Genomic DNA, 13,042 nt, shown 5'->3' with positions numbered 1-13,042 from the left:
ATCAGTCTTTATCAGGCAAGTGCTATTCTTTCAGATGTCCTACTCCTGGTCCACGAGAGCAGAAGGAGGGTGTGTTACCTCCGAGTGGCAGGAGAAAGGAGGACCTCAGAGCTGGACGTCAAGGGCTCAGACCTGTCTGCCTGCTGCCCAGTCTCTTAGCCCTTGTCCACTGGCTGCGGGGCACCCGGCTGGCATTGGGTGTTGATCTAGGACTCGGGAATGGGCAGTGGCAGCCTTGGCTCAATCAGGGGATAACCCACTCCTCTGCTGTCTACACACCCCAAGTATCTCCCTGGCATTAAGACATCCTGAAGTTTGGCTGTGACTACCATTCGATGGCCACCCTGGATGGCGCTCTGCATAGGTCACCATGTCCCTGCTGTGGTGACTCGCTCTGGCAGGTTGCCCAGCCAAACTCTCAGTCCCCAGGTGCTCTGACAGACCATGCAGGTCTCTGCAACACCGCACAAAGGCAGAGCAATGCTAGCACAGTCTTCCTCTGCCCAGCCACACTGTGCCATCACTTTACAGCGAGTACAAGGTACAAAGTACAAAGTACAAGTACAGCGAGTGCAAGGGGATATCCTCCTAGAGTCCCAAATAGGAACGGGGGTAAATATCCCCTTCTTTGGGCTATCCCCTGAACTTATCCAAAATGCCTCACCCTCTGGGATTTCTCTCTGACAAGGAACGATCAGGACTCATGGCTGATGCTTCTTTTACTTCTGTCTTTTTCCTCCCCCCATCCCCCTAAGGACCAGAAGGATGAGCTATTTTTTTCCTTCTTCCAGTTGAGCAGAGTTTAGCCCTATGTTCCATCAGGGGCCACCATGGGTAGTCACACAGAATGTGGCAGGACTCGAAATCCAGGCTGTCCTCTGCTCACCCAGCAGGCAACCTGGCACTGGGCTGTGTCTAGAGCAAGAAGGTCCTTTTTCTACTTTTCACAAAAGCACTATAAGTGCTCTCAGCAGCTCCGGTCAGATCCGTCTTCTCTGAGGGCATTTCCCATCCCTTCCTTGGAGCTACCGTGGCTGTCAGAGGACACAATTTACAAGGGAGAAAAATGACATGCACGTTACTTAATACTTTCAAATATGATCCGCCTTCCAGATGCTGAAGCACTTTGCTGGGAATCAATGCTGTGCAAAGACCAGGAGATGCAGGGGGATGGACCCCTCAAGAAAGGAAACTGGCATGAGCTTTGGGGAACAATGCAAGAAAGCAAGCAATTAGGCAGCAGCCCTGCAGCATGGGCTTCTGTCCTGGGGGGTTTCAGGATGGACACAGGCCCATGAGGTCAGAAGAGTCCAGGGAAGGCCAACGCCCATGACTGGAACAATGGCAGGGGTGACCCTGCTGGTGTCTCAAACATGGCACAATCTGAGTTCTCTTTTCAGAAATCGTTATCAGTCTTGGTGTGATTCTCTATCATATCTATCATATCTATCTTTATTCAGTCCCTTAAAAAATGGAGACAAACTCAGCTCCCTGAGGTAGCTGCTCTCCATAAATGTACCTAGAACAGGAAGGCTGCTGAGCTTCTGTCATGAGGAAAGCAAACACTTCCACAGATTTCAAGCTTGATTTGTTTTTCCTGGTCAGAAAAAGAAACTCAAAGCTGATTATTAAATTAAAACTTTAAGTGGAGAAAACAATGCCAAGCAACTGGGTGTTAAATCCCACCTCCTCAGTGTGACGCAGACCTGCCATTTAGTTTGTCCTTCCCCTACCCCCGCCCCGCCACCATCTCATAAGACATGGGGTGTCTCTAGAAACCTTGCTTGGCCAATGTTCATAGTATGGACATCTGAGCTGTTATGGCCAGGTCTCTTCCTTTTTCATCTCAGGTATATTCCTTGGGCTGTCAAGGGTCATGCCTTTAAGCACCCCCCTTATACACGTATTGTTGCCCAAAGATAATTTGTGTCAATCAGAACAATCAGTTCACCAAGAGGTGAGTTCGTAATCTGCATAATGGTCTCCCAAAACCTCACAGACCAAGGAAACGTCAGGTCATGTATCTGAACAGGCTGCAAATTTAGGAGAGTCACAGAAATCTATGAATGACTTGTTCTTTAGTGTACTAAGGTCCATATCTACTTTATTTCTATAAATAAATCTATTTATAAATCTATGTAATGTATATAAATATTACGGATTGTTTCTAATGAGGCGAGAGAGAGAAGAGAGAATAAAGAATGTTTTTCTAATAAGGATGATGAAAATGTATATTTATGGCTCTTCTCAGAATATGTTTTTGGGTGCTTTTCCTTTTTCTGTATCTATCAGAATACACGCACTATGGAAAAATAATGCACTACATAAATTCTAGTTATATTAGCATAAAAATGAAAAGTAATCACAGGAAATGATTACAGTATAAGTATGCTTATAAATTCAATATTTTTCTTTGTAAAAGATGCAGTGTGTGATTTCTAGTGGAAAAAAAAGAGATGTTTACTTCATATCTGAATATAGACTTTTTTTAGTATAAAAATGGAAAAACTATCCAGGATGCTTAATGTGAGTTAATAAAATTACAGTTAGTCTGAACAACTCTCCCTACTGCTTTGAAGCACTCACCAACATTTAACAGAAATGCCAAGCCTGCTGGGCTATTAAATGAGAAGAGTAATATTCATACTTGCCCCTGCCCATACCACAGGGTTGTCCTGGGAGATAAAATGAGCCAGTAGTATGTACAACAGGGGTCCAACCCTGCACCAGCACAGAGGCTTTTTTTCCATTCTGTCACACAGCCTCTGGTTGTCAATGCCTGACACCATCTGTATATAGGAGGAGGGGTCCAAGTGTCTTGGATCACTGAAAAGGATGAGCAAACACACAAGAGAGTTTGGATGGAGCTTGGCAAAGTCTCAGAGATGTGCCAGCTTTCTTCTGATGGGCAATCCAGGGCTACTGTGCAGGCAACTATGGATAAAAGAAACATACCTCACACCCCAATGTTTCAATGTTCAGAGCAGCATTATTTACAATAGCCAAGATATAGAAGCAACCTAAGTGTCCATCAAAAGATGAATGGATAAAGAGGATGTGGGGAGACACACACACACACACACACACACACACACACACACACATATAGTGGACTATATTACTCAGCCATAAAAAAGAATGAAATTCTGCCATTTGCAGCAACATGTACCATAGAGGGTTATTGTACTTAGTGAAATAAGTCAGACAGAGAAACACAAATACTTTATGTTATTATTTACACGTGAGATCTAAAAAGTAAAACAAATGAGTGAATATAACAAAACAGAAACAAACTCACAAATATAGAGAACAAACTAGTGGTTACCAGTGGGGAGAGGGAAGGGGGAGGGGTAAGATAGTGGTAGGGGATTAGCAGATACAAACTACTATGTATAAAATAGATAAGCAACAAGGATATATTGTATAACAGGGAAATGTAGCCATTATTTTGTAATAACTTTAAATGGAGTATAATCTATCAAAATATTGAATCACTATGTTGTACACCTGAAACTAATACAACATTGTAAGTCAACTATACTTCAATTAAAGAAGAAAAAGGAAAAACAGAAACATACCCAGGATCTTGAAGCGACAGCTAATATGGCTCTTGTCCCTGGCTGACGTGAAGTGCTACCTCTAAGTGTGACAATGAGAGAAAATAAAGATCAGCATTTTAAGATTTCATCTTGAAAAAGACTTACAGTTTTGTCCTCTCAACTTCTTCCTCTCCCCTACTTTACAAATAGTCTTCTTTCTTGGCCAGCCCAGGTTCCAGGTTCTAAGAGTCAGAATTGGGTAAATGAACAGGAGAAAAATAGGACCAGAAATGTACGAGGAAGTGGGGAGGAGACCAGGGCCATGGGGGCTGAGACACAGACAGAGAAGAGAGCTGATGAGAAGGTGAGGAGTAAGTTAAAAGAATGAGAATCTCCTCATTTCTTGGTGTTTGAGAAAACTGGAGAGGAAGAAAGACCCTCAGGAAGGTTTCTAAAGGTTGTGAACTAGATCATAAAGTAAAACCATTCAATAAGTGGATGATAAAAGTTCTTTGAAAAACACAATTAAAGATGTGAATGGCTCTTTAATTACCTTTGGATGCTAGGCTGTGGGGTTTTTTGGATAATACACTAAGTAACATTGGGCCACGGGATGCTGTAGTTTTTATTAAGTCACTCTGGCCATAGTATTTTTTTTTTTTAATTTATTTTTGCCAGCGTTGGGTCTTCATTGCTGTGCGCAGGCTTTCTCTCGTTGCGGCGAGGTGGGGCCACTCTTCACTGCGGTGCGTGGGCTTCTCATTGCGGTGACTTCTCTTTTTGCGGAGCACGGGCTCTAGGCGCGCGGGCTTCAGTAGTTGTGGTGCCCGGGGCTTAGTTGCTCCGCGGCATGTGGGGTCTTCCCGGACCAGGGCTCGAACCCCTGTCCCCTGCATTGGCAGGTGGATTCTTAACCACTGCGCCACCAGGGAAGCCCCATAGTATCTTTTGATGGCATATATATTGTCTGAATGATAACGTATCACTGACAAAACTCAAATGAGAAATCTAGTGAGATTTTAGTAATGACACCTACCTCATGTGCCTCAAAAAATTCTCGAAATGACAACTAGAAACTCTTTCAGATCTCCACAAAGATACAGAAAGCAAAAGATTCTGTTTTACATGAAAGTGAGTGTTTCTCAGGATGCAATATGGTTTACTAGAAATTAACATGTGAGTCACGTGTCTTATCATCTATTTCCAGTTACAACCGCAGATTTTTTTTGCTTTGGCGAAGTCATCCTCTCTGACTCTTTATAACACTCCCAAGGATGTAGTAAGAGAATGAATCAGGTTATCATTTGTGTCTGTACCATTTGTGTCATACTGAACATTTCAACAAAATGAGCAATGCTATCACAAGGCTGGTACGTTAGTCAGGGTCCCAGGCACCCCATGGCCCAGTCAAGATGACACATAAAATTAACCACAGCTGGGTTTATAAAATTTTAAATAAAACGATATTTTTATTCGAAAGAGTGTAGTATGAGATGTGTCTCTGCCTGTTTGCCTGACAACCATCCAGGAATTCATCTTCTGGGGCAAGGGCATGCCCAACATTGAGGGATTCCCCTCACAGCTGTTCTCCTACTTTCGGCATCTCTTCTGAAGGGCCCACCTTCCCACGAGTTGAAGTGAATGGATGGCAAATGCAGAATCAGCAGCAGGCTGAGAGCAGGGTGGGTAGGGGGCACGGTAAGAGCCTCTAGGGGCTCAGTGGGATGCCCGAAGAGGCTTCTACCTGGGTGCCTCCCTAGAGCACGTCCACAGAAGCCACTTCTTCCCGCATGAAACGTCCCAGACCTCACACCTCCACACCAGAGGTTCAAGAGCTGGACAACCTTTGTTGGACACACAGCTAAGGGAATGATGAGGTTGTTCAAAGACAAAGCAAAAGGGAGCTCATGGCTGGTTGTTGGCTGGGCTCACGGGTCAGCCCTAGAGAGCCGATTTCTCTGCTTCGCTTAGTCCTTCACAGCTCATGTCATTTTGTTTTGCAGTCAGAAATACATTGCAGTCTAAAGCCATATCCGAGCCGCACCCTCCCTCCTACATCAGGGTGCACCAACTCTTCCCAGGGCTTAATCAGGCAATGGTGTGCCTTGCATCCAGATGAGGAATCCTTCCTGAATGTGATTCTGGAGTAATAGCTTCTTTATAATAATGACTTACAAGTAACTCATTACCTTCTCACCAGCCAAAAATATGTACTTCTCTGGGGCATATCTACAGGACAGTAAGTAAATGTGGAAGGAAAAAATTGACTGCTTTACATGGAAACGTGCATTAATTTCTCTCCATGCAAACCAATTAGACAAACTGATAGTTCTACCCTGATTCCCCAATAGGTAAGAGTTCTTAGTTGGTTAATTCTCATAACAAACAAGACTCTGGCATACTAACTTGTTGCTCAGTCCTCCAGCTGGAACTCATTTCTTTTCTTTTTCCGTAGCATTCGTCTACACATCTCTTCTGGGTTGTGGGCCTTGTGGGATAGTTACTGAAGGTAAACTCTTCAGTCGCATCTCATCTTTATGCCTTGCACAGTGCTCAGCACCCTACTTTGCTTCTGGTAAGTTCTTTATAAATATAAACAATATAATGAGAATGTGTATTTGCCATGTAAAAGCCAACTAACACTTACTAAGCAGCTACTAAGTAACCAGCACTGTGCTATCCCTCTGAAAGGACATGATCTCCAACAAGGAGGGATTTATTTAAACGTTAGAGAAATGAGAGTTACTTATACCTGGGGCAACCAGATATTTTGCCTAGAGGCCATTAGTGAGCTACCTTCAGCTTCTGTTAGTGTCTTCTCCAGCTTAGTGCAAAGACAAATACTAGAAATTGTTCAAAATAAGGGATACAATATTATGTAATACATGGTTTTTATAAATATCACTGCAGTGGATTGAGAAATATTGATTTATGTATAGGCAAGTAAGATAGTAAATATAACTTAATTAGCAAAATACTTCTGTTTTAGTAAAAACCATATCTATTAAGAATGATGGCTTTAAGCTGATTTTAAAGTTCATTTGTAAAAAAACAAGCAAGAATAGCAGGGGAAAATCTTTTAAAAAGGATCAGTTGTAGGGGAGCTGTAGTTGAATCAGTTATTAAAATATGTTACCAAGCCTCTATAATTAAAATTGCATGGTATTGGCACATGAAAAGAGGGAAAGACCCATGGAAAGGAATAGAAAATGCAGAAATAGACTCAATTGCGTATGAGATTATAATGTATGATAAACTTGACGTCTTAAATCAGTGAGGGGAAAATGTATGTTTTAGTCAATGGTTAGGAATAATTGGAGAATTACAAGGAATAATGTAAAATTGGATCCATTCCTCATACCAAACACCAGGATAAATTTCAGATGGATAGGAGACTTAAATGTAAAAAAGTAAAGAGAGTTCCCTGACAGTCCAGTGGTTAGGACTCAGCACTTTCACTGCCATGGCCCGGGTTCAGTCCCTAGTCGGGGAACTAAGATCCTGCAAGCCATGCCACACAGCCAAAATAAATAAATTTTTTTAAATGGTAAAATTTATTTTAAAAAGTAAAGCCGTATAATAACTAGAAGAAAACAACATGAGTGAATTTAAAATCTGGGAATGGGGAAAACTTTCTTAACTGGAACTCAAATACCCAGAGCAGTAGGGGAAAGATTGATGTATTTGACTATATAAAACAAAAATAACTTTTAAATGGCAAAAATACACTATAAGCAAAGTATGAAGACAATTGACAAAGTTGGAAAAAAATTTGATATCACAAAGGGTTAATATCCCTACTACATTTGATGACATAAAGGAATCATTGTCAAATCTCTAGGTGGTTATGTTTTTGAAAAATAGTCTTTATTGTTTAGAGATACTTATTCAAATATTTATGGATAAATTATAGGCTGTCTTGGATTTGCTTCAGAATAATCAAGAGGAAGGAGGAGAGCACAGATGAAATTAGCCTGGCCATGAATTGAAAATTGTTGAAGTTGGATGAAAAAGTACATAAAGGCTTATTCTACCATGATCTCTCCTTTTGTAGACATTTCAAATTTTCCATACTTAAAAGATAAAATATTTTCCAGAAAATATTTATCTAAAGCACACAGTTAGCTTCAAAAAACTGTTATCAGAGTCATGCTCGATTACATGTATGGAGTAAAAGAACAGGGTCTCGCACGTTTGGCTTAGTAAATCCTTGTCTATTGTATTTTAAAAACAAAGGTCATCACTTCCACCACTATGGCTAACTAGATGCTCTGAGGGACCCTCTTGCTGCTAAATCCTCTTGAAGGCACACTGAGACATGACTGGCTTCACAAGAGACAGGGGATATGTTCAGAGATCTTTCCCCCCCAGATCACCTGAGAGTAGAAGTAGCAGGAGCTGGGGCAGCTGGAAGGGACAGGGTTACTGAGGCTGGTTGGACAATAGCATGGCCCACTGTGGCAAGAGTAAAAGGAACTTGAGACTCCTTGTGCTAGCCAAGACCCCCAGGGAGGCTGAAGTGTTCCCCTGCACAGAGCCCGAGGCCACCAGCAGAAGTGAACCATATCTGGGGAAACACAGCCATGCCCATTTGTTTATATATTGCCTGTGGCTACTTTTTGCTACAAGAGCAACTTTCAATAGTTACAACAGAGACCATTAAGCCCACAAAACCTTAAACATTTGTCATCTGGCCCTTCAAGAGAAAGTTTCCCAAGCTGCTTTAGAGCCTTAAAAGTGACATCAATCTCTACTACCACCCCCAGAGAAGCAGTTTCAGAGGGCTCCACTTTGCCTTCCCCACAGGCAAAAGATCCAATATGGGAAGTATTGTAATTGCCATGCATAGGAATTCTAACTATATATTCCGAGACCAAAGAAATGACTATGGACGAGGTGAGTCCATGAACCCAGGAGACCCGCTGTAAGTTGACTTTGGCCAGGGCTTCATTCATTACTTGGCCTTACTGTTCTCCACGCTAATAGGCCATGATGACACCTATCCAATAGTCCTGGGAATATTTGGGTACTGCCCTTTCCCAAATATACAGTTGCCAGAGTAAATGGCCATAGGTCCCTGTGGGGAAGCTCTAGGCTAGTCACTACCACATATACTCGCCATGGCGTACTTAGTTCTTCCTCCTGGAGACCTGGTCTTCTCTTCACTTTCTAGGTTCTAAGTTTGAAAACTGGTGCACGTACAGAAATTAAGCAAAAGATTATGACTTTTTACTGGGGCTACTACCCTTAGTCTTTTGTTCCTTTATCTTTGTTTTTTTTCTGACAGTAAAAACTGAGTAGTACCCTTGTCAGCTGCCCATCTATGTTGCGTCTAAGAATGCCATGTTCTATTACCCTTCTCTGTAAGTCTTTGTAGGGTAGTCTCCTTTGGCTGTCCCTCCAATCTAGCCAGTCATTACAATAATTGTGTCCATCTGGTTTCTTTTATGAGAGCCCTTCGTCAGCTACCAGGGAAGCCCTCTGTTTTCATACCAAGCTTTTCAAATTACTTGTTCATCACTTACAGTGTTTCATCATTTTTTTCTAGGGCATCAACAGTAGCAATAGCCATCCAATCTCATTGCCCTTAAAGTTACCATTTCCCCACATACTTCTCAGCTGCCTGTTATGTCACACCAGCTAATGTTCTACACCCCACCAGTACACCATCCCAATTCACCTCTGGTGAGAATGTTAACCATGGCTCGCCACCTTGGGCCAGGTACTGTATTTACTCCTCCTACCTCAGTGATGGGGACCTCATCGCCAATTAGTAGGTTATGATCCAGCTTCAAAATCTCATCTTATCACCCATTTTCTCCAACCACTCCTGGTACCACAGCTGTCTCAGATTGGGTTACCTTTGCAGGAGAAAAGGGAGCTATATAGGAGAGGAACAAACAGATATATGGAAATTATAGCTAGTGTTCCTGTTCTTGGGTGGGTGGCAGATTTCTGTTGTTTATCGTATTATCTGGTAATTTACATATATTTACATACAACCTTTTGGGTATATCTAACAACATTTTTTAATGGTAAGAAGGCAAAAAATACATTGTTTATTAATTGTTTATATTGCATAACATGTCATGCTACCATAATTAGAAAATTATGAAAAAACATTACTGTATTTAAAAATTATCTTTTAGGCCTCAAAACACTTTAAATCAGTATATGTGTTATTCTGTTGTTGTTCAAAGTATATATGGTCTGTTGGAATTAACTAAGAATAGTGGTAGTTCATTATCTTTGTCACTTTTTAACGTAATTTTGGTAATTAATTTGAATAGAAAAATGACTCAACTTTTAATAATATAGTCTGCTTAGCTTTTAACTGATTAATGTTTTAAGTCTCCATTTTGAGGTACAGATAGAGATTGATATATCTCTATAAGAATTCATGATCTTAACAGGATTCTGATATAACTCTCAATGTAATAAAGGACAGTTTCCTAGGCTAAGTTCTAATAAATTGTGCTGATCTTGCTTCACTAAGTTTCACCTATCTATAAACTTTGTTGCAATATTAATGTAATGATTCTCAATTCTTTCTTAAATATCGAAAAGATTTTGCGTGGACCAAAGTTATCAACAAAAATCTTGGATAACTGTCTTTTGTTTTTTAGGCAAGGGGGTAAATGATTATATCTATGTTTTGTAAAAATAACCTTTCTGTTCCATGGATAATAAATGTGAAAGAAGAGTGTAGGGAAGGAAGGAGAGAAGCCATGGAGAACCCTTACCAAAGTCAAAGTGAAAAACAGTTGTGTCTAAATCAGACGGTGACAGTGATAATGGAACCAAGAAACCATTTGGATATATCCTGGGGAGGTACTTGGTGATCAATTTGATATAGAGATAAAGGACAAGGACTAGTCAAAGGTGACTCAAGCTTCTAGTCAGGTGGACTGGGTGGAAATAGTGCCAGCAGCACAGTTTGGTAATCAATGATGAATTGATAGGTTTGGCAAGGAAAAGATTAACTCAAGTTTTAGCCATATTGATTGTGAGAAGTCTATCAGGCATAGAGGAAGAGCCAACAGGAATTATCAAGCAAGGACATTTACCAAAGGAATGTAAGATTTTTTAACTCTTTTAAAAACTTTTCTCTGCCATTACCTGAGTTATGCCTTTCTTATTTCCCTAGAGGAAACCAGACAGATCTCTTAGATCTGTAGGAAGGAAGAATAGACAGCCATACAGATAGCCTGAACTAGAAGCAGCCCTAGGCCAATTCTAGTACCATGTGCAGATTCATAGACGTCTAATATGGGACTGAAATTTTTCCATACTATTTTAGACTTTATTCTTTTTAAAATCATAGTACAAAACACTTTCAAAATTAGGAAAATTCCAAATTTTTATAAGTTTTTATCACATAGCTCATACTAAAAACAAATGATTATGTACTGAAAACCACACAACCCATAATTTCCAGTTGGGCCGATACAGAAATAATCAACATATAACAACAGGCCTATCAGATATCAATATACAACATCATACCAACCAGTCCTTTTATAAATGGGATGTATAAAGCATTAGCAGCAGGCCTACACTGGGATTTCTTTTCTTTTTTTTTTTTTTTTTTTTTACTTGAGCTTAGCTTACCTTTAAATAGATTTACATTGGGAGAAAGGTAAAACTTTCTCAAGTATAACACTACTTAATTCAACACAAGTCATTAGTGGTGGGAGGCTTCTCTGGAGAGACTTTTTATATTCCAGTAACACATTAAAAAAAAAAGTTTAATACTAAGCTATTTCTCTGAAATTTTCATATTCTAGTAAAGTTTTTAATGTGTCTTTGGGTTTAATAAAAATGTCACTGAATGGTGTTGCCTCCTCAGAGCTGTTCTCACCTCTGGGATTAGTTTTTCGTCATCTACTCTCAGGTGATGGTGTTTCACTTTGATAGCTATCCCTGCAATTTTGTTATGATACCACCAGATGGTGATAAAAATAATATTGTGACCAAAGGTAGGGGCTGCACCCCAAGGATGCAAGATGGGCAGGAAATTAATTGATTAAGAGACACATCCTCTCCACCAGTGATTTTAGCTTTTGTAGTCACCACAACACAAATACATTGTTGTGGGCAAGTCTTAAGTGAATGAATTTTTTCTTCTGGACCTTCAACTTTCTCATCCAACCTTTTACCACCCTAAGTACTTCTTCCATCTCCTGGCCCATCTGTCAGTACCTGTCTCTGTTCCCTCAACAGCAACCACAATATCTGTCCATTTGTTAGGTACCAGATTTCTCAAATATTATTTCCATTATTCCACATATCAATCTGTGAGGTAAGTATTGTTATTACCCTTTCACTGATGATAATAATGAGGAGAAACTGAGGATCCAAGAGATTAAATAACTTGCTCATGGTAGTCCAACTTACTGGAAATTTTATTAAAATTGGAAATTTTTTATTGAGGTATAATTGACATATTATATCAGTTTCAGGTATATAACATAATTTGATTTGATATTTGTATATATTGCAAAATGATCACCATAATAAATCTAATTAACATCCATCACCATACATACTTAGAAAAATTTTTTCTTGTGATGAAAACTTTTAAGATCTATTCTCTCAGCAACTTCAAATATGCAATACAGTGTTATTAACTATAGTCTCCATGCTGTACATTACATTCTCAGGATTTATTTTACTTTATAACTGGAAATTTGTATGTTTTGACCCCCTTTATCCATTTTTCCCACCTCCCCTCTCCCTACGTCTAACAACCACCAGCCTGTTCTCGGAATATATCTATGAGCTCAGTGCCTTTTATATTTTTTATTTTGTTTTAGATTCCACATATAAGTGCAATCATGCAGTATTTGTCTCTCTCTCTGTCTGACTTATTTCACTTAGCATAATGCTCTCAAGGTCCATCCATGTTGTCACAAATGACAGGATTTCATTCTTTTTACAGCTGAATATATTCCATTGTGTGTACATATCACATTTTCTTTATCCATTCATCCATCGATGGACATTTAGGTTGTTTCCATGTGTTGGTTATTGGAAATAATGCTGCAACGAACATGGGGGGTGGGTGCATATATCTTTTCAAACAAAATTTCAAATTTTGTTTTCTTCAAATAAATATCCAGAAGTGTAATGCTGAGTCATATGATAGTTCTATTTTTAATGTTTTGAGAAACCTCTATACTCCAAGACATTGGAAATTTTAAAACCAGGTCTAACTCTAAAAATTCAGCTATTGCAATATGCTGATCTCATATGTTATCTGCTTAGGCTCTTCGAAGGTCTTTAGCTAAAGGGAATCTTTTTGAAAAAAATCAAATTTTTGATATGGAAGAGTTTGGGGGAACTAGAAGTTCTCAGAGGATGTAGGTTCTTTAGCTATTGGACCTATTAAACCCCCAGACAACATGTTTGCCTACTTGATTCAATTCAGCAAACAGTGATGTGAGGCCTCTATGTGCTAGACACAGTGCTCATTGTTATAGGAGAAACAAAGATAAAATGAA

General features: G+C 39.8%; 1 long non-coding RNA gene across 1 annotated transcript in view; it reads right to left on the bottom strand.

The window, feature by feature from the left end:
* The window catches only part of LOC309631258, a 92,837-nt gene that overhangs the window by 22,993 nt on the left and 56,802 nt on the right, over positions 1-13,042 (bottom strand). Inside the window, exon 2 of the long non-coding RNA XR_014246153.1 lies at positions 3,579-3,639. This is a non-coding gene — a long non-coding RNA (uncharacterized lncRNA). The remainder of the gene's footprint in view (positions 1-3,578; positions 3,640-13,042) is intronic.

This window comes from Balaenoptera borealis (genome assembly GCF_965194805.1).
Source record: "Balaenoptera borealis genome assembly, chromosome: 6".
Classification (NCBI taxonomy): Eukaryota; Metazoa; Chordata; class Mammalia; order Artiodactyla; family Balaenopteridae; genus Balaenoptera; species Balaenoptera borealis.
The sequence above is the reverse complement of the archived record's forward strand: the minus strand, read 5'-3'. Positions and strand labels throughout refer to the sequence as shown.